Source organism: Elgaria multicarinata, chromosome 9 (genome assembly GCF_023053635.1).
Source record: "Elgaria multicarinata webbii isolate HBS135686 ecotype San Diego chromosome 9, rElgMul1.1.pri, whole genome shotgun sequence".
Taxonomy (NCBI): domain Eukaryota; kingdom Metazoa; phylum Chordata; class Lepidosauria; order Squamata; family Anguidae; genus Elgaria; species Elgaria multicarinata.
Genome location: NC_086179.1, coordinates 16,976,677 through 16,999,481, shown reverse-complemented (window position 1 = coordinate 16,999,481; position 22,805 = coordinate 16,976,677).

The window sequence follows — 22,805 nt, the reverse complement described above, 5'->3', positions numbered from 1 at the left end:
GCTTTGTTCATCAAATGATGCAGAAAATAAAATGACAATGGGAAATCCAGTCTGTTGGGTGCTTTGAGGGGGGGGGGAGGGAGTTATTTGTGTTGGATTGGCTAGCCTGTAAAAAGCAGTCCCATGCAACACACACAACACACGCACACACACACCACATCCCAAGTCAATGTCTTTACATAATGCGGTGACTATAGCCCTGGGAAAAGGAAGACCTTCTTTCAAAGTGTTCTATTACACTCTACTACCAAAAATGCTACAACAGCTTCCAACTTAATTTGAAGTCAGGGGATTTAGAAGAATGGACATTTGACTTGGCTTCACAACGGGAATGTACAGTGGGTTGGGGTAGCAGGCAGATTGCCCCCTCCAAGTTCTCCATTTATTTAATTAATTAATTAATTAATTAATTAGTTTTTTTTATACTGCCTGATATCTGAGGCTCTCTGGGCAGTTCACAATTAAAATAATAAAATACAACTTATCAAAACATAGAAAGCTTTAAAACCAAAATAAACCCAGCAGCAGTTACAGCCCAGGGAAAGCCTGTGTGAAAAGATGTGTGTTCAGGTGGCATTAAAACATTTTCTGCCTCCCGAACTGCATGAGGGAGTTTTTTTCCAGATGATGGGTGCCGCTATGGAGAAGGCCCTGCTGTCGAGATTCTTCATGGCGACATTCCCTTTGTTTTGGAATGACCAGCAAGACCTCCTCTGAAGATCTTAGATCTGGGTTTATATAAAGGAAGCAGTCTGCTAGGCTAAGATAATGTCAGCAGGCATGGCTGACAGCAATGCCTCATCCAACCCCACACCCACCTTCTTCTGTGTTGGCCGAGGCATGGAGTTTCATTCCCCTAGCAGTCCCAGCATGGAGAAAGGGATTTGGCTGGTGCTGGGAATAGCTGCTCCTCTCAGGGCCAGCTGAGTCCCTGGCTATGCATGGTGGGTAAATGAAGTGGAGTTAACAGTGGAGAGGAGTGGACCATGGAACACAAGGCCTGCACCCTGGAGGAACCCCAGAAGACTGTGTCGGCTGGATTGGGGAGCCCAGGTGGCCAGATTTAGCCCACTACCAGGGGTTGGGGTGGTGAAGGTTCTGCATCTCTGATTTACAGTTATTGCTATCCTTTCTCTACAAACATACATCAGAATGGGAAATTAATCGGCTTCGTAATATAGGCTTGAAACAATGCTCAGAAAGATATCCGGTATCTTAGGGACACGTGAGTTTACTGTTTTCTATTTCTCTCCACCACCTGCACCACCCCCACCCCCACCACAAGCCCCAGCATTAGATTATGAGCTGCTGATAGTGTGTATTAAGGATATCCCATGTTTGACTCTTGTGGTATGTTTGATGTGATTGGATGTTACATCTTTTTGTTATAAATGTAAAGTTCAATAAAAATATTTTTAAAAAATACATTTGGTTATCATGTAGCACAACCCTTCTGGGACTGGACAGTTGTAGACTGCCAGAGAAGACTACATGTTTGAAAGCTCTTTTACATAACAAACCTACACTGCACATAGAAAACGAGCATATCAGGGACAGCAGTTCTATCCTTCCAACTCTACTATTACATAAAGAGAACTGAAGCAGCAGACCTTTTTGCATGATCAAGCAATCCAAAGCTGACTTCCAATTACAGTTCTGCCACAATCCAACACAGAATGACCAAAACCAAAACACAAACAAAAGAAAAGAACACACACACACACCCCACACACCTCCTCACATATTCCCTGAATGCATGAGAGGGGAGTGGGACCAAATATCCATATCTCAAGACTTTTTAAAGATGGAACACTTTCCCCAGTGAGACCCGCCTGGCACCAACACTGCCCTCTTCTCGGCATCAGGTTGAGACTTTCCTCTACTCCCAGGTATTTGAAATGGGTGGGGGGAGGTGCACAGCCCTAGTATGCAGCATCAACTGCTCTAACTGGCTGGCAGTATGAAGCCTCTGGATTGGCCAGGCCTTCTATAAATAGGTCCCAGACCTATTTTGGGAGTGTGGTCCAGCATGTTGGATAGCTCTTTTAGAGTTCTGGCTGGTTCTGACTGAAACCCAGGATGAAATCACTGTCCCATTGAAATAGGAGCCACCAGCCTCCATTGTACTAAGTGATTTCACAGCTGAGGCCAGATTTGAAACAGAGACATATTGTTCACCCTCTTGTATATCATATTATAAACCAGGGGTGGGCTACTTAAGGCGAGGCACTTTCCTTCCCCCAGACCCAGACCCCACTCCTGCAATCTTCCTGCTGCTGCTGCTGTGCAACCAACCTTTGGCTGCACAGGAAAAAGATGGTGGTCTGCCACTGAAGTTTGTGGGCCGCACAAAGGGATGAGGGCTGCGTTCATCCAGCGGCCCACAGCCTGTGTGTTGCCCACCCCTGTTATACCGAATACACGACTCTGTGTAATTATGTTCTTCAGATAACTTGGAAGAATCCTGTAACACAAAGAAGTGTTTTGATCATGTGTAATATTATTATCTCTCTCTCTCTCTCTCTCACACTCACACACATATAGACTTTCCTCCACATACGTCCCCCGCCCCGCCCCACCCGTGTAAACAGAGAGAGGAGCTCTCGGTCTAATTAGCTGTCTTTAAGGCAGGGCTAAGTGAGCACAGTGGGGGGGAAAGTCTTTCTCGGGCCCCTCCAAGCTTCTTGTAGGCCCTGGCAGACAGAGAGGTGAGCGGCCTCCAAGAGGCACAGCAAACTCACTGACATTATGTCCACGGGTTATCATTATCATCTCTTTCTCTCTCTCTCTCTCTTTTTTTTAAAGGAACCTGATCGATCGCTCCCGACCACAATGATGCTTCGGGGCATCTCTAGCACTGCTGGGGAGTGATTGACCATTGGGTATCATTAAAGAAGAAAAGAGGGGAGGGAGGACGAGTCTGTGCGCGAGAGAGGCAGAGGCTGTAGCAGCACAAACAGAACCAAGCTCCTCGTGCATTTCTCTGTTTCTCTCTCTCTCTCTCTCTCTCTCTCTCCCCGTCCACTGACCTTTCACTCAGGAGCCAGGTGGAGCTGCGAGAGATTTAATTGAATGGATTCCTCAGATGTGTTTGGGGCTTGGGTGATGATGGAGGAGGAGAAGGCGGCCATACCCTATTGAAAAGAGATGTGTTTGAGGAAGGGAAGAGATATGGGGGGGGGAGAGAGAGAGAGAGAGAGAGAGAAGAGAATGCAGACAACCACCACGACCAACAACAACAACAACAACAACTCGCTATGACCTTCAAAGGCTAATTGCTCAGCTCTTCCAAGGCCTTGGTTGGGCCTTCAGCTCACACAGGGGACAGTGGTGTTTGGCGAAGCCAATGCCTTCCCTCACAGATTCGGTTCTTCTCCACGCACACACGCGCGCACACATACACACGCGTTGCTCCCTCAGAAGCGCTGCAGCAGTGCTGTCTCCCCAGTGACCCTCACCGTGCAATCGATAGCTGTCGAGCCAAAGGGGGCACCTTGTCTTTCTCTCTTCCTCCATCGCTCCACAGACGCGCACGCACAGGCAAACACACCCCTCAGCAGAAGCTGCATTAACCGGTCAGGTTCATGCTTAATTTCCCAAGCCTCCCTCATTAATCTTAACAGGGGGTGGGGGGAGAAGGAAGGAAGGAAGGAGAGAGGGAAAAGCGGTATGGGGTATAAAAAACAAAAAACAGGCCTATAGTAAAGATGTTTGCTCAGGCTAAGAGGGGAGGTTTGAGGTCTGTAAGAAATAATGGGGGAGAAATTGGTTTTTTTTAGGTTTGGTCTTTTTTTAAAAAACTATCTTTCTTGTCAGAAAGCCCTTTTGAAAAGCGTTCTATTTGTTTAATTAGGAAAAAACACACACCACCACTATCAACTACCACACAGAGGGAGGAGACTGGGAACATTTTGGAATTTGGAAGAGAAAGATGAAATGTCCTGGGGGAGCTAAGAAAAATGCAGACTAAGAGGCTAGGGTGGCCTTGGGTTTGTATGAAGGGAGGTGGAAAGTATTCAATTTTGGAAGGTGGAGAAAAGCGTGAAGGGTGTGCATTTCACATCACTCGCTGGCGACAAGAGCTGCTGGGAATAGCCAGGGAACCCAAATCAATGTGTTTTAACTTTTGTAAACCAACCAGAGAGCTTCGGCTATGGGGCGGTATTTAAATTTAATAAATAAATAATAAATTTAATAAATAAAGTAACCTGCTCTTTTAAACCTTAAGCGAATTTGGGATCCTGTTAAAATGAATGATTTTTTTAAACTATAAAACTTCATTAGATGGTAGAGTTAAAATACCCCCCAAACCTTTCCTGTTTTTGTGCTCGCTCTTTGCTGAATTTGACACTAATTCACTCTTGGTTTGTTTGTTTCCAAATTTTACACCAAGACTCTGAATATATTTAAAGCCCACATTTTTTTTTTAAATTACCCCCTTTCTTCCCTTATAATTCTGCCTTAAGTTGTCTTTCTTCCCTTCTTTAGTCTTTTTTTTTTTTGGAACATAAGTAAAATGCAGTGAATGAATCTCAGCTGACTTAAATGGGTGACAAGGGAGAACGGAAGAAGGAAATTCATCCCTTCTTGTCTTTGAGAGCAATTTAATTAGGCCTGGGCCCCCTATGAGTGTGTAATGAAGGACAAGAGCGGAGGATTTTTCTGGGGCTTCCTCTAAAGGCAAAAGCAGCATTGGACACACATGCAGAGAGAAAAGATTCTTAAAGGATCATGTAAGAAGATCAACAGATAAGCAGTTAATTTTGTGTACTTAGGAAGCAAATGAGCAAGTGGTCTCTCACTGGAATATCCAGAGCAATGGGAACAGAGGCAAAGAGAAAATGGATAGCAACAAGAGACCATTGTGTTATTTTACTATTAAAACTGATGGCCATAATTAAAGATTTATTTAACTTGATAGGATATCTCGGTTGCATGTGTACATATCTATCTATATACATATATAGACGTATTGATTTTTTCCCTTACACAGCTCAGTTATTTCAAGAATTTTCATCAGGGAAAACCCATTTTTAAACTAATTGGAGTCTGTGGAGAGGAAACCTCATTTTTGGTTCAAATGAATTTTCCTGAAAATGTCATTTGATTCGGGAAATATGACGGATCTGCCTGATTTCTTGATAAGAAATGAAATGAGCCGTTGTCCTTCAGGATATCATAGGCTTGAAATGGGGGATTTTATGGTTAATGCCATCAGATAGAAGTGTCCTACTTTGGGAGGAGAAGTCCCTCAGCCGCAGGGAAAAGTTGAAGCCAGAACGGCATCTCTGACTCTGTAGCCGCCACAGTTAGACCTGGCATTCAGCAATGATAGATCCTTGCCTCACAAGCAATAATTACAAAGTAAATTGCAGTAAATAACAAAATGAACAAAACCACAGACAAATAGCTTCACCGTGCAGCATTTTAACACTGATTATTTGTTTTCCAGACTGTGGTCCAAAAAAGATGATTCACCCCTAATGTGTGTGTGTGTGTGTGTGTGTGTGTGTGTGTTTGTGTGTGTGTCCACCCAGAAGTAGGGATGGATGGACTTACCTGCTCGTGATACTGTGCTACAGGGATGCCTGCCCTCATTTGGAGCTGCCTGGCCTTCATCCCGAGCCACCATTTTGCACAACAATGGGCACTCTGGGAATTGCATATTTTCAAAATGGCGGAAATGGGGTGTCATGAGCAGGGGGGCGGCAGCAGCGATGGCTTGGTGAACTGGATCAGGTGTGTGTGTGCTGCCCCCTTGTGGAAACTTGTTCTGCCATGTAGGGTAGCGGGAGCTGATATTCATGGTCACTGCATATGTGTGCAGTGGTGGCATCTTGAAAAAAGTTGCTGATCTACACCAAGCAGGATATTGCACTACGAAAGCGGTATGAAAGTGGTATATAAAAGGCAGGAGCCACACCAAGCAAGATATAGCCCTATGAAAGCAGTATGAAAGCGGTATATGGTGCGTGTCAATGGGCCCCAACAGTTGTCAGTGCACTTTAATACCGCTATAAAGCAGTAGTGTGGCTCCTGCCTTTTATATACTGCTTTCATACCACTTCCATAGTGCTATATCCTGCTTGGTGTAGATTAAGCCTCAGTCAGGTATCTGAAAGATCGTAAACTAAATTCTCATACAGCCCTAATGTATGTGTGTGGGTGTCAAGTGCAAATTGACCTAAAGGGCCTTCCTATCTAATGCATTACTTTTTGAGATGGGTCCAAACATCTTTCCTGTATTCAGACTTTATTCCCTCCAACCTTTCTGTCCCAAGGTGTGATCCTAATGAAAGCCTCTCCCTGTGCTGCTATTGGTGCCCATTGATGTACTTTCCCACCCGTCTAAGGCTCATAGGTGTGGGTGTTGGAGAAGGGCAATTTTTATCAGGTTCATGGCTGGGGAGAAAAAGAATAACCTTCCATCCCTGCATGCTGTGGTCCTGATGAGAACCCCACCCCACCCGCCACACACTACCCTTCACACTTGCTATTAAACGATGGGAGATGGGGTGGGTGGGGATCAACATAGTTTGTAATGATGCATTTAGTGTCATATATAGTTCAGCCCTAAGAGATCTCTGTCCATTCATAAAATCTCTAGCCAAAGAACCCTGTCGCCTTAGCCTTTCTCACTTGCACAGACAGCAGAGCAAAGGGTGATCTTCATAAGCAGACTGGTTTGAGTGCACATGGTGTGTGTGTGTGTGAATGCGTGTGTGCGCGCGCAATCCTGTGCTTAGTATTGACAGCCTCTTTCCCACTGTGAATCAGTTATTCCATAGGGAGGTTTCAGAATCAACAAATTTGTTACTGGGAGAACTATCCAGCTTTAGAAATTATCAGAAGATCATTACAATTTTATTTCCTTTTCTTAAAAACAATAACATGCTGTAGATTAAATGGCCAGGAATGAATTGTGTCTCTTTAACCATTTTGAAGACTTTTCAAAGCTCCTATCCCAGCACCACGCATACAATATCGTGGCATTCTTTTCCTGAAGCTGTGCTAGCCTTGCAACAATAAATAAATTCAGACAGTAGTATCTCTCATTACAGTATCTGTGTAGGTTGTTATTACTTTGTATTTGCGTTGCGCCAAGCTGAAAAAGTGGATTTGGGAGACTAACATCTAGAGCACATTTATCTTTCTTATTTTATTCATTCCTTCTGTTTTATCCCACCTTATCTTTAAACCCTTCAGTGCTATCCAACACACTGGTTGCTTCCCCAAAGAAAAGTAAACGGGTGAAATACGCTAAAGGAACTCTTTGAATCCATGTTTGGTTACCAACTGTGCCAGAATAAATGAGTCAGCTTTACCATCACAACAGTAAGGCATCCTTCCGTGTTGCCTTTGTATCGAAAGCTGCAAATCATCTACCAAAGTACTAAATCAGATACTCAGGGGAAATCACATTTTCTAGCCTAAAACAGACGTCTTGAGCATTCAAAGTTGCTTTAATGTTCGCAACACACATCTCCTGGAATGTACATGATGGGAAAGCCAATTCAATTTCTGCCAGAACCAAATTTGGATATGAAATCAGGATGGGGTTTAGCATAGTCCCTGGGTGGGTTGCAGAGGCCAAGTGCATTGTATCTTCCATTCTGACATTTGAAAAAAACAACAACCCCCCAAACTCACCACTCTCTTTGGAAGCACCCCAACTGTAGAAGGCAGGGATGCAAAGCATGCAGCTCATAGGAGCATAGGCCTATCTGGCAGCGCCCCCCCCCCCATGAAAAAAGCAAAAAGTGAAATAAACTCAGAAGAGGCCATATGGTTACTGCCATAAAAAGCCTCAACCTTAGAGCATCCCTGGAGCATCTAAGGAAGCAGTGCTCAAAGGTTCCTTCTTGCTTTCTGGTAGGGATGTGCTCCGCTTCTAATCGGACCGTAGAAGCAGGAACGGAGCGGGGGGCTTTGCCTGCCCTTAAGGCAGAGGCGAAGAGGATTGGGGGGCCAGCGGAGCGTGGCGAAGAGGATCGAGGTGAAGGCGGATCCTTCGCCTCGATCCGGAGCTCCGCCGGAAAGGTAAGTGGGGTTTACCGGGCCCTGCCGCTGTCCCCCCGCCCTCCTCTCCCTTACCTGCCTCCATCCGCGGTCCGTCAGCGTCTTCAATTGAGCCCGTGGTTCCAGCAGGAAGTCTGGGCCGCTTGCGGCCCAGACTTCCTGGTGGAACCGCGGGCTCAATTGAAGATGGCGACGGACCACGGACGGAGGCAGGTAAGGCCCCCCTCTCCCTTGGTCCCTTACCGGGCTCTGCCGCCGTCACCGCATGGGCAGCGATGGCGGCAGGGCCTGGTAACCCCCCCCTATGGAGGGGGGAACGGAGCTCCGATCCGGATCCGGAGCTCCGAGCGGAGCGGAGTGGGCATAGGCGGAGTGGGGGCGGGGCGGAGCGGCCCGATCCGAAAATGGTGGATCTGAAAGTGAAGCGGAGTGGGGGGTCTGCGGACTGCGACAAGGTAAGCGGGGCTTTTGGTTAAGCAGCCGGGTTTAAGGTGTCTTATGAGATGCATTTTGCTAAACCCTAAACACTCACTAACCACAGTTGGACCATCTGTAGCAGGGTTAGTGGCTCTAACAGTGGCTTAAACTGTTATGTGCAACAGCAGGACTTGTGGTTATTGCTAACCTTAGGAAACTACAGTTTCGCTAACCACAGAGCCTGAAATGTTATCTGGACAGGCCCATTCTGTTGTATGTTTAGAGCTAGCTGAAGAGCACTAGCCTTCCTTCACATCATTTTCCAGGGGCCAACTGTTGGGGAGACTTTGGACATGGGAGGCACCTCCCTGTGGATACATGGGGAAGTGACCTTGCACTGATGCAGACAATTGTATCATCTACCCCCGAGCAATCTATGTCAAGGTTTTAGTGGGCAGTAGTTTCTCTGAGTCCTAGCCTTGCTACCTGAGATAATTTAAGAGGAGATGCCAAAGAATTAACTTGAGACATGTGTGCAATCTTTCTACTCTGCCTCTGAGATGTGCATCCTGCTTTGATGAATCTGTTGCTTGAGCATAGAAATATAACCGAAGAATCCTGTGACTGAACTCCATAGATTACACATGGATTGGATTACGTATGACACCCCGTCTACAGAGATGACATTTGTGTGCACAAAGATAATGTGAAACATAGCCTTGAGTTGTTCATGAAAACAAGAAAGTTTAAAATTTATTCTTGGAGTGCTAAGATCAAGAAACATACCCACCCACCCACCATTTTTGTCACTTTGATTTTGCAGGATCAAAAGATTCCTCCAGTTTAAATTCACTCTCATATGTCTGAACTGAGCTGAATCCTACTTGTTTATTTGACTCCTTGACTTTTTCTTTTCTCTCTCCCCCCCTCCTGTTCCAGGGCAGTTTATCAAGTCTCTATCCCATTCAGATGTCCATCAAGAGGAGTGGATATCAGCTTGCTGACAACACGTATACCGATCAGAGCTTTGCTCTCTGCCTGGCATGTTTGGAAGAGAAGATGGAAAGCTAATAGAGAATGTTCGCAGTAAACACGAGCAGAAGCAAGGTATCTCATGGGAGAATCTGTCCCGCAGTGGTATTATCAGGGGTCTTAATACAGTAGATTTTAATTGCTTTGCAGTGGGCTGTATGGCAGACTTTTTAAGGATGTGGGCTAGGAACCTGTCTCGAATACCCACCACAGAAGCAGTGAATGTACAATTGTAAGAAGAGCCCTGGTGGAGAAGAGCACTGTAGGCAAAAGTCCTACAGTGGCCAACTAAGATACTTCCAGATGCCACCCTGAGATCCTAGTGATATATGGCGGGATACAAACGTTTTGAATAAATAAATAAATAAATAAAATGCTCCCAATATAAAAGCTGGTTGAGCTTTTATATTGTATTTTATATTATGGCTTTATACTGTTGTTTTATACTTTTAATGATTTTAATTTTTGTGAACCGCCCAGAGAGCTCCAGCTATTGGGCAGTATAGAAATGTAATAAATAAATAAATAAACCAGATGTAACGGGTATTCAATAGCATTCTGCCTCTAAATGTGGAGAATCTGTATATCTGTCATGACTAGTAGCCACAAAACAGAGGTATGAAACCCCTTGGAGAAGCTCACAGAGGCTGCATTCCTGGGGTGAGCAGAGCTGAAGGCCGAAAGGGGTGAGCCAAAGGTATTAGCATCTTGTAGTTTCAAATGCTGATTGCCTTGTAGCTAGGTGTGGCATTACCCCCACAGTTCTGTTCCCTGTTAGGTATGTCTGCCTTTGTATGTCTAGTGAGTGCAGAATGTTGGACTGAGTGGGTGTGGCTGATGATGCTGTGAAAGTGGGGAGGAGTATAAATGTTGGTTAGTTGGTTGGGAGTTGGGAGTGTCAGTTAGGATTGTCAGTGGTGTGGAGATTGAAAGGAGATAAGATTTTAAGAGACTTAAGATTACTGTTATTATTAAAACTAGTAGATTAAGCAGGTTGACTTGAATTTGAAGTAACTAAGATCTGTTAAACAAAAATAAACATTTTATTTTGTTTCGTTACCTCAAACCATGTGTCTGCTTGGCTTTATCACCTGCTCTACAGTTACTATTGTAAACACCTTATATATAATCTTCAGCTTATTACATACACAGTAAAACCTTTTCAGATTCTAGCCTTTACCCTCTCATATGTGTTTTACCCGACCCTCAGGTTGTTCAAGTGGTGGCGCTCGGCTTGAGGAGGGTTTGTGTGCCACAAGGCCTGGTGTGTGAGGCCTGTGTCATGACGCTAGGCCTTAAGACGGGCATTCCAAGCCTTTGGGGGAAAGCCAGGAAACTACCAAATGATAGTAGGCCAGGAAAATGGGCGTGGCCTTTGCAGGGAGCCCTGGAGGGCTGGATTGCCAGATTTGGCCCCCGGCCCTGTCACAAATAGACCTACATCTGCAATGAGTGTGTCTGATCCAACTTTATCTCAGTTTAAGCTTGTGGTGTTCAAGGGCTGAGGATTGCAGCTGGAGGGGGATTTGTTGAAAATGGAGGTCTGGGATAATACATAATATATCTTTTATTGTTGTTCCCCACCTCGATCAAAATGGAGAGGCAGGTAAGAAATAAATTTATTAGGCATGTGCTCCGCTCCAATTAGAACCGGAGAATCAGAAGTGAATTGGCCTGCTCCGTCTTGCCCAGAGGTGGAGTAGAAGCAGAACGCGGACCCCTAGAAGCAAGGCGAAGAGAAGCTGCCATTTTCAGAGCGATCCTCTTTCCGCGGACCGCTCCGATCGCCATTTTGAAACATTTTGCCCATAGGATTGCATTGCGGAAAAGAAAAGGGGATAACTGTGTTGTTTTTGAAGCTATCTTTCTGAAACTTCTTGTGCTTAGAGAGTCATGGCTGGGGGTCATTTTGAGCCTACTCTCAGCTCTCTGTGTGGTGCGGTTCGCTTGCTAGAATTTTTTAAAAAGTAGGGTAAAGGCGGAAAAAATATTACCTTTTCGATTGCTGAGGGGCAGAGTCAACTCCCGGTCATGATCACATGATCCCAAAGTTGGAGGAGGGGATAGGCAAAACGGGTAACTTGGGATTCTGGGAAACTTCTCTTTCTACTCTGAACGGAGTTTTCCCAGTGTTTTTTTTAAAACAGTAGCTCCACCAAATGCACAAACACAACCTGAAATCATACTAACAGATAGGAAACACACAGCAGTGCTACCCACCCTAACTTTGGGGAGCAACTGAATACATGTGGTGCAAGGGGATGAGCTCCCCTAGGGCATGTGAACGTGCCCTCACTCTCCTGTACTTGGAGGGCCATCAGAGCCCTCCAAAAGAGTAACTCAGTGGAGCAATGCCTATCATGAGTTGAAGTGAGCGTCTGCTTCTTAAAAGACTGATAACTAGACAGGACCAGTCAAATGGCTGATGCTTCCCCCCTTTGGGCACATCCACCCCACCCCCCTTACTGGTAAAAGACAGATATAGCCTTTAAAAAAAAGTTCTTCTTGTTGTTTATTCAGCAACACTGCTGCTTTTAATTCCACCCCTCCTTTGTTTATTTATTTATTTATTCCATTTTATATGCATTACTGGCTTATCCTTGGCTCACTCCCTTATGCCCCCAGAAATGTCTGCTGCCTGCCTGCCTTCCCTCCCTCCTCCCCTGCCCACCTCGCAGGGATGGTTTGTGTCTGGCTTTGACTCAGGGGAGAAGTCCTTCCTGCGCTCAATTAGACTTTTGGAAATTCCAAATCCATTTTTCAAGTGTGGAAGAAGATTCATATTTAGGTTGATCTCTCTACTCCCCAATTCATGGCATCTTGGGATTTCCTTTGAAATGGCCCCATTGAGCTGTCTGCAGGTTTAAGCTCCACCAAAAATCAGGGGATGATGGGATTGCCTTGTACCTTGGCATGATTGTGGGTCTAGATGGCATCTGTGAGTGTGCCCACTTCCCTTTTTTTATCTGTCCAAATGTCAGAGAACAGTCCATGTCTGCAAATGGGGTGCCTGATTTTCATAAATTCCCCAAAAATCAGGGGATAATGGGACTGCCTTGAGTCTTGCCATGTATGTCTATCCCTGGATAAGCTATCATGGTGGCGAGTTTGAGGTTTCTAAAGTGCAAATTGACGGAGCTATCAAAAGGGGTGTGAATGGGGTGCCCGATTTTCATAAATTCCCCAAAAATCAGGGGATGATGGGACTGCCTTGAGTCTTGCCGTGCATGTGTATCCCTGGATAAGCTATCATGGTGGCGAGTTTGAGGTTTTTAACGTGCAAATTGACGGAGCTATGGAAAGGGGTGTGAATGGGGTGCCCGATTTTCATAAATTCCCCCAAAATCAGGGGATGATGGGATTGCCTTGAGTCTTGGTGTGCGTGTGTATACGTCCATGAGGTGTCATGGTGCCAAACTTGAGGTTTCTAACTTTAACAGAAAAAAAGTTGTATACTTTTTTGGCTTAATGCAAGCCTATGGGGGGGGGAAACGGAGCTCCAATCCAGATCCGGAGCTCCGCAGTGGAGCGGAGCGGACATAGGTGGAGCGGGGGTGGAGCGAAGCGGGCTGATCCGCAAATCGCGGATCTGAAAGAGAAGCGGAGCGGGGGGTTCGTGCACACCCCTAAAAATTATTATTATTATTATTATTATTATTATTATTATTATTATTATTATTGTATACACATGCATACATCTACATAAATATGCACATACACACAAGTGGGACCTGCAATGAAATGTTACAGACCGCGTATCCCTACCCTTAAGAAGAGTGCTCCAGTTGAGAGCTCTGGGCAGTATGCCATGTCCTTCTGCAGAATCCATTAGGGACTCATGAAGGTCAATTTTAGGGTCACCAGGTGCAAAGGAGGACAGAGCTCCTTCACCTTTTATAGTTGTGTAGAAGAAGGAATTTTGGCAAGTTACACCTGCTGAAATTCTCTCTTCTGCACAGCTATTAAAGATGCAGGGGCTCTGTACTCTTTTGCATCTGGGGACTCCAGTTTATTTTGAAGAAGGCTAATGAAGCAGAGGGATGTCTGTCACTGGGAAATCTGGTTCTTCTTTTGGCTCAACAGCGTTCTGCAGCGTGTATGACTCACTTTGCATCTATGAGTTGAGCTGCAGGGGGTTTCCAAACACTGGGAATGTATTGGACATTTTTGTTGGTTTAGAAGGTTGTCCAATTTGCATAAATACTTAAGCAATTTGTGTAAATATTTAAGCAATTTGTGCAAATTACATCTGAATTTGCACAAATTAAAACCAAATTTGGGCAAATTACTCAAATTTGGCACAGTTTGCAGAAATTTGGTCATAATTTGCCCAAATTGCTCAGAAATGTGTGCAAATTGCAGAACCTTAAAAATGCACAAAAGTCCTGGAAAATTGAGTAGGGAGCCGCAGCAGGAACCAAATCAAAATGGGGTGGGGCAAGCCTAGGAAAATGCATCAAACTTCACCCACCCACCCCCGGCAAATGGATTTCTCCAACATCCTTAAATAGGCATGCTCTGTCCCGATTGGGAAGCTTTGGGATGTCCATCATCCTAACTTTTTGTTTTAGTTTACAAACCTGTATATTTCCTCACACCCAGGGAGTCACCCAAGTGTGCAGAAGCCATGGCCTTATTTTGGGGTTAGCACTCTTCAAATACTTAAAAGGTTGTCACACAGAGGAGGGCCAGGATCTCTTCTCGATCCTCCCAGAGTGCAGGACACGGAATAATGGGCTCAAGTTAAAGGAAGCCAGATTCCAGCTGGACATCAGGAAAAACTTCCTGGCTGTTAGAGCAGTGCGACGGTAGAATCAGCTACCTAGGGAGGTTGTGGGCTCTCCCACACTAGAGGCATTCAAGAGGCAGCTGGACAACCATCTGTCAGGGATGCTTTAGGGTGGATTCCTGCATTGAGCAGGGGGTTGGACTCGATGGCCTTGTAGGCCCCTTCCAACTCTGCTATTCTATGATTCTATGATTCTATGATTCAAACCCATAGGAACTTAGGCACTTGAATGTTCATTATACGATGGTAACAAACAATGATAAAGCAGACATTATGAAGGCTGATGATTCGAACAAACCAACGATTCTATCAGCGATTGACAGCCCTAATTGAAATATAGAAAGGGAAATAAGTAGAGCTAGGGTAATAACTGGGTGGTGAGACTGGAATGATCAGGGATGGAACTTTGGAAAAAAATGGATTGTTCTTACTTTGGTTTCTGATGACTGGAGGCTTAGGCCTTTGCTAGACCTAAGTGAAAATCGGGGGGAGAGGAGGGGAGACCTCACATTATGAATAATGCAAGATCTCGCCCTCATTTACACGTGAGTTGCGATGAGCTCAAGAAGAGAGCTGTCACGTGTCCACCATTTAAAAAAAACCTTTTAAAGGACCAGCTGCATGAGAGGACAAGCGGCAAGGTAAGTTTTTTTTTAAAAAAAACACACCATGATTTCCCTGCTCCCCCCACCCTAGCCTCGATGGCCGCAGTGCTCCTGAGAAGCACTGCGCCCTGTGCGCCCATCTGGAAAAAGCTGCAGAAATGGGCCACACGCTCGGGGTCTCGGGCTCAGCCTGAGACTGCAAGAAAAAGCAGGTCCAAAGTGAAGGGTTTTATCCCAGGGCCAGGGAGGGATGATCCCTCTCTGAGCCCGGGATCCCCTGTGAGTCATCTGGACGCACAGGGGCGATCCCGGGTCTAGCAAAGGCCTTAATCTCTCTCATTAAAATCGATGGAACTGCTTAACTTTGGCTGGATTGCATCCTTGGTTTTCCCAGCGTCTTGCCAAGTTGAGCAGAGCAAAAGATGAGTCTGCTGCCAGGACCTAGTTAAAACCCATATGTCCCTTCCCCTCCCCACTCCCCGCCCCAAATATCATCACTTATGTCATGCGGCTTCTGAATCATTTGGTATGATGATCACATTATTACTTCTGCTGCTGCTGTTCGGGCTGATGCGAATCAAAATTCATGAATTCCAATGGTTACAAAGAGCTTTTAATGATTGCCTTCAGCAGATGAAATATATCGGTTTTCAAAAAGGTATGCGAAAATATGGATATGAGGCCTAATCGTCGGTGGGAGGAGGAGCGGGAGAGATCAACAAGCTGGACAAGTTCAGAAACCTTTAGTGATTGTGCAGTGATCTGTAATGAAAATTCAAGTGCCTCGCCTTTAATGATCCATTTATCTCTCTGACATGATTTTCTATCATTCTAACTGGCATGGTTCCTGCTACGCTGGGTGTACACTTTGAATTTGTTTTGTCAAACAAGCTGTTAAGTAGGAGATAGGTGAGGCTGCATCCCAATGATTTCTTCTTAAGGCAGTGGGTCTCAAACTGTGGGGTGACCCTTCCCAGTTGGAGGGGAGCATAACATTTTAGGGAGGGGGTGGATTCCGCAGTGATCACAGCCAGTGGTAGGGAATGAATGGATCTTCCCATGTTGGTTTCTCTGAACTTCTGATTTTTCTAGTCATACGTTCTGTTCACCCTGAACTTTGAGAATTTTTCCAATCTTAACCTCAGTTCTTCCTAAATTTTGAGACTTTTTTTTAAGGTTGGCTTGAAAATGTATACACAGTTTTGTGCACATATCTCCTGATGCATGCATTTCTTGTCTGCAATTTTTCCTAGTGTACGAATTTTGCAATTCATTTTGCAAATCATTTACCCATGCATTTCCCTTATAATATATGAATTTTTGCACACTTTTTTTTTTTTAAGAATGGTGAACTTTCCATTGCAGAAGTTAGAGAAGTATGAACTTCAGAGCATAACTAAGTTTCGGTCCATGTATTCAAAATTAGGTACATTTGCATTAAAATGTGAACTGAACATGTTTTTCCCCCAATCCCTAAGCAGCGGTATTAATGCCAGTATTGGATTGCCGCCATAACCCACAAATCCTTATGAACATGGCATACAAGTAGCTGTGCATGAAGATATTACGCCAGTCCTTTTACAACTTCATTGGCTGCCAGTCCAGGTCCGGGCCCAATTCAAAGTGCTGGTATTAACATTTAAAGCCCTAAACGGTTTGGGGCCAGGTTATCTGAAGGAACGCCTCCTCCCATATGTACCTGCCTGGACCTTAAGATCATCTACAGGGGGCCTTCTCCATGAGCCCCTGCCAAAGGAAGTGAGGCAGGTGGCTACTAGGAGGAGGGCTTTCTCCGCTGTGGCACCCCGGTTGTGGAACGAGCTCCCCAGAGAGGTCCGCTTGGCGCCTACACTGTACTGCTTTCGTCGCCAGCTGAAGACCTTTTTATTCACTCAGTATTTTAACACTTAATTTTAACTTAAATTTAAATTTTACTGTTTTAACTCTGTATTTTAATCCTATATCAACTTTGCTGTGTGGTTTTATCCTGGTTGCGCTTTTTATACTGTATTTCATAATTGTGTTTTAAACTGTTGGGTGTTTTACTGTGGTTTTAATTTTTGTGAACCGCCCAGAGAGCTTCGGCTATTGGGCGGTATAAAAATGTAATAAATAAATAAATAAATAAATATTGTGTGTTCGCCTGGTGAAGTGATGAACTTAAGAAGAGCTTTGCTGGATCAGACCAAAGGTCCATAAAGGCCAACATTCTGTTTCCTCCAGTGGCCAGCCAGATGCCCTCAGGATGACTATAAGCAGGGGCTAAAGGCAAGTGTGCTCACCCACTCTTTCTACCAGCAACTGGGGCCACAGCTAGACCTAAGGTTTATCCTGGGATCATCCAGGGTTCGCCCCTGCCTGAGCACTGGATCCCCTGTGTGTCACCTAGATGAAGAGGTTTGACCCCTGGATGACCCAGGGATAAACCTTAGGTCTAGCTATGGCCTAGTACTCAAATATACTGCCTCTGTGGTTGTGTATAGCTATCCAGTATTCATTGGTAGACTCATCCTCCACAAATCTCACTAAGCCTCTTCTGATTAAAACTATCTAAGCTGATGGGTTTGCAGGTGAGTTTAGCACTTGGAAGATATACCATCACCATCACCACCACTACCACCACCACCACTACCATCATCATCTCTCTTTTCTTGTTCATGGCATTTTTTCTACACAGACATGACAGGCTTGGTCATGTCATGCTGTCTTTTACTGATTCAGGAATTTCCTGAGTTTTGAGCCTGTTTTAAGTAAGGCGGCTTTCTGGATGTTGGTGTGGATGCATTTTGGTAGGCCGAGTTTCTGAAGGTTTTCTGTATAGTTTTTTGATGACTGATGTGACTAACGGAATAATTGTTGCCACAGTTCTTTAACTTTGATAGCCAGTGGTGTACATTTTCCTCTCTTCTCAACATTTTTGTCATTAGGTATTGTTGATGAGGTAAGCATGTTTTTCTTTTTGTCTATAACTCTTATGTCTGGTTGTTTGCAGGGTATTGTTTTGTCCATGTGAATTGCCCTGTCCCAGCATATTTTATTATATGCATTTTCCAAGTTTGATTTTTTATTATTATTATTATTATTATTATTATTATTATTAAAGAAGAAAAGTCCCCACAACCAGTAATTTTGGATCAAAATTATTAAAACTTACATGCATATAAAAAAGTAGGAACGGAAGTGTTTTAAGAATGGCAATACACTGAAAGATTGTGCCAACAGTGACGGAAAGGTCATCTTTGGGAGCCATTCCCATAAAAAGCACTTTCAAAGCAGTCACATTTCTGCACCTTGATTAAGATGTGAAAATCAATGTTGGCTTCCTTAAAAAAAAATGGCGACCGATAATGGTTCTATCATAGGCTTAGAAAGAATTCCTTGAGAGATAGTGCCTTATTTGAAATGGGTGGTACTGAATTTTAACCCATTCTATATAAACATACATTTCTCAAGCTGATAACACCAGAACTGATGACAATATGTGTGTGTGTGTGTGTGTGTGTGTGTGCACACACTTCCACATATCCTTTCACCATTCATTGAGAAGCAGGTTGTTAATGCTTATATTCTCCAGGAATTCTTCTCCAATTCAAAGTATAATCAGATTCTAATCTGAGCTGGAGCAGAATTTGCATTCTTACATCTTCATTGAACACAACCCTCCAGATCTATTATGTATTTATTATTGATTATGTCTATATACTGCCTTTACACAAATATCACCAACGCAGTGTGCAACAATTCAAATGAAAACTATAATACAGAAATCATAAAAAAACGATAAACCCATATTAAAAAATATTACAGCCACCACTCATAATTTAATAGGCACAATTAAAGACATGTGTCTTAACTCCTTTCTGAAAAGCCATCCATTAGGTTTAAAGGCTAAGACAAATAGCCTTTGAACTGAGAGCAGAAAAACAATTGGCAACCAGTGCAGATGATTCCACAGAAGGGTGATACCATGCACTATCTGCATGTTTGTGGCAATGTGAAAGAGGGCCTTCTTGGTGGCTGCTCCCTGGCTGTAGGTTCACCTCCGGCTCTGCTGTGGTTCTGTTGGCCGGCAAACGTCGTTTGATTGAAGTGCGCCTGTTGAACTGGATGCTGTTTTAACTCTGTTGTTGTTGTGCTTTTAAATGGTTGTAATTGTGCTTTTTCATGATGGGAGAGATTGGCTGGGGCCCACCCCAGGAGCACTCATGCCCACACACTTGCCCCTCTTTCCCCCCTCCATGCTAATGGCAGCAACCACCCACCATTAGCATGGAGGGGGCGAAATGCACAATGTCCAGAGACTCTTGCATTAAGAGGGACTTTAAGGCCCCCACTGATTGGCGGGGGGGGGGGTGGATTGGTGCTTTCTGGAGCCTGCAGAAAGTGCACTTTTCCCCACAGCTACGCTAATGGCAGCCACCATTAGCGTGGCTGGAAGAATTGTGCACTTTCCGGGTGCTCCAGAAAGTGCGCTTTCCTGCCCTGCTCCAATCGGGGCCTTAAAGACCATCTTAACACAAGGCTACCTTGCATTAAGAGGGCCTTTAAGGCCCCGATTGGAGCACTGGGGGGAAAGCGAGGAGGGGAAAGTAGGGGGCACTTCCGGAGCCTACAGAAAAGCACAGTTTCCCAGGGTGCACCCATGCCAGAGCGTTTGTTGGCACTCGCATGGGCTCAGACGCAAGTTCAGCCTCACGCCAGGCTCATCCGGATAGGTCTGTGAGGGCCGGACATCAGGGCCGGACATGCTGCCCTCGCAGACCCAGTCAGATGCTCACATCAACCCCAGTTTTAACATATTTGCTTATTGTTGTTTTTAGCCGTGATTGTACACCTCCTTGATTGACATTTTTGGTAGAAAGGCAGGGTACAAATCAAAGACATAAATAAAGGTGGGGTCAGCAGCATTCTCAAGTCATTGCTTCTACCCAAGGTGGGTTTGGCTGAATATTTCTCCACACTCTTTACATCTTGGCCTTCCTCCTTCCAAGCGCCCTCAGCTGTATTTTTTGGGGGGTATGTGTGTATTTTGGTACATTTCTTCGTGCAGCTGGCCCTGCCCACCTCTTCAATTGAAAGCTTCTCCAAAATTGCCTTTGACCCTCAGGCTGAAAGAGGTTCTGCATCTCTCATCTTCAGGATAGAAGTTTGGAACCAGTTAGGGTACCTTGTAGCTGTCAAATCAAAGCCGGGTTTCAATGGCCTGTTTATTGCCGACAATGCCCTAGTGGTCCGACCTTTGTGATTTGAACATCCCTCCCTTTTCGTTCTCTCCCACCTCCAACCCCATTTCATTGCCGCATTTTTATTTCCCGTTTACGGAAACCTGAAACTTGCGCTCGCACGAAGCGCCGAGCCAAACGCAAATGTGTTGAGTTAAATTACTAAATAACGGAAAGTGCTTAAAAACAACAATGTTCACACATTTTTAATTTAAAGCCCCGCTAAACCCTTTTAAAATTCATTTGTATTTGCAATTACTTAAACTGTGAGCTCTGCACTAGAGGGAGCGAAGCGATAGATTTTAAGCGCGCAGCTGGAGGTAATATATAAATTCAATTGATGAGTCTAGCAGAGAATTGATGCCACAATATGTACCCAGTGGCACTTTCTCTTTCTTACCCGACTGGCTTTAAAACATTATCAGAAAGTCGATATGATACGCCAATATAGTGATATACTTGCAGTCATAAGTCCCGTGTTCCGATTAAACCTTAGGTGCTTGCGTTGTGGATTGGAACGGACAGACAGCCTGACTCCATCCTTCCATGAATGGCTCAGAAAGTACTTGACTCAATTTCACTCCAAGGTCTCATATTGTTATCAATGGCCCCAACAGTCGGGCAAGCCAGTAATACAGGATGCCTGTCTAGCTCTAGGAGCGGATAGCGTGAAGTCGGCCCTAGAGTCTGGCTGCAGCCCCTCGCTCTATCAGCTGCCTGTCTCCCTCTGGCTATCCCGTCCCTGGGATCAAGTTTCCTTTATAATTCTCCCTCCTGTTTTGGATCCTTCTCCCCCCTCCTCTTAATTTATTAATGCTTTCACTCTCTCGACATTAGCCTCTTGCTCCTTCCATTCCCATAAAAGCCATCTTTATGGACTCGCCAAGAGCAACTTAAGAACACGCTTTCCCAGAAAAGTGACAGCTTAGCCGTTGTGCAAGAGGCAAGATCCCCAATTTCCACGGCACTAAATTCAACCCTAGTGACAAGTGCAGGAGGCCCCCGCTAGTTTGTTTATTTGCGTAGAAGATAAAGAGATACAGATATATAAGCAAGTAGCTAAATATCAACTAGGAATGATATGGAAACCTAACTGAATGGTATTGCTAAACATTCTCCCATTTTTTTGCTCCCCATCCTACTTCTTGCTATGAATAGAAAATCAATCCTTGATCCAGTTAAGCATGTCTAAAAACTGCCCTGGTGGAACAGACCAAAGATCCATCTCACCCTGTGTTCTGTTTCTGACAGTGGTCAGCCACATGATTCCAGAAAGCTCCCATGCAGGGCATGAGGGCAATCGGCCTCCCTGCTCAACTTAATATAGGCCATAGCTAGACCTAAGGTTTATCCCTGGATCGTCCAGAGGTCAAATCTGTTCATCTAGGTGACACACAGGGGATCCAGTGCTCAGGCAGGGGCGAACCCTGGATGATCCCAGGATAAGCCTTAGGTCTAGCTGTGGCCATAGTCATCTTCACCATTTCTTGGTGAGGTCTAGATTTGTGGCAACAATTCCACTCTGCAGAGCTGCGGTGCCGAGAAAGATGGCATGCCCCCAGAGGCTGCGGCATTCCTTGAAGCACTAGAGGAGTTTCCAGTTGGCGTGACTGGAAACTCCGGTCAAAGCTCTGGCCACCCTGTGTAATGCAGAAATGATTCGGTCAGTTGATACAATCATTGCTAAACATCTTCTCCCGATATCGTTTACCATAGTTTACCAGAGAGCTTGGTGTGATGAATCACATTTGGAGTTGGCGAAAATGGAAGTGGTGGGAAATTTGAAGTGAGTCTAGGGACGTTGGAGGAAACTGTATGGAGGTGGGGAGGCCTCACTGAGCTTTCAGACTTCGGATTGCTTTCGAATAAGCTGGCCTGACTCAAGTTGCATCGGGCTGGGCCAGTTTGCAGATTTTCAATTTTTTAAAAAAGAAAATATGCATAAATGTTTACGTAAATAATCCCCTCCCTCTCCCCCCAAAAGTTCCTGGACTCCCAGAAGAAAACTGTGGTTTGGCTCACAAATGCAAGCCAAGTCGGTGGTACCGGAGAAATTTCGCGAGCTGGATTTCCTGGCAACAGACATCCCTAGTATGATTCAATCTAGAGGCCTCAACATATTGTTAATAATAATAATCAACTATATTTTTATTTCACCTTTCAAACAGCTATATGAAAAAGGCAAGACACACAAGGAAAGGGGAGCGGAGCAGAAAGGTAGAGGAGGGAGATCAATTCTTCAAGTCCCAAACTAAATGGTGAACTATAAGAGGACATTTATATCTAGTATGGGCCTGGCTGAACTTCCCTTGCTGGTTTTCTTGCTTGAACATTTATTTATTTATTTATTTATTACATTTTTATACCACCCAATAGCCGAAGCTCTCTGGGCGGTTCACAAAAATTAAAACCATCATAAAACAACCAACAGGTTAAAAACACAAATACAAAATACAGTATCAAAAGCACAACCAGGATAAAACCACGCAGCAAAATTGATATAAGGTTAAAATACAGAGTTAGAACAGTAAAATTTACATTTAAGTTAAAATTAAGTGTTAAAATCCTGAGAGAATAAAATGGTCTTCAGCTGGTGACGTAAAGTGTACAGTGTAGGCACCAGACGGACCTCTCTGGGGAGCTCATTCCACAGCCGGGGTGCCACAGCAGGGAAAGCCCTCCTCCTAGTAGCCACAGCAGAGAAAGCCCTCCTCTTAGAAG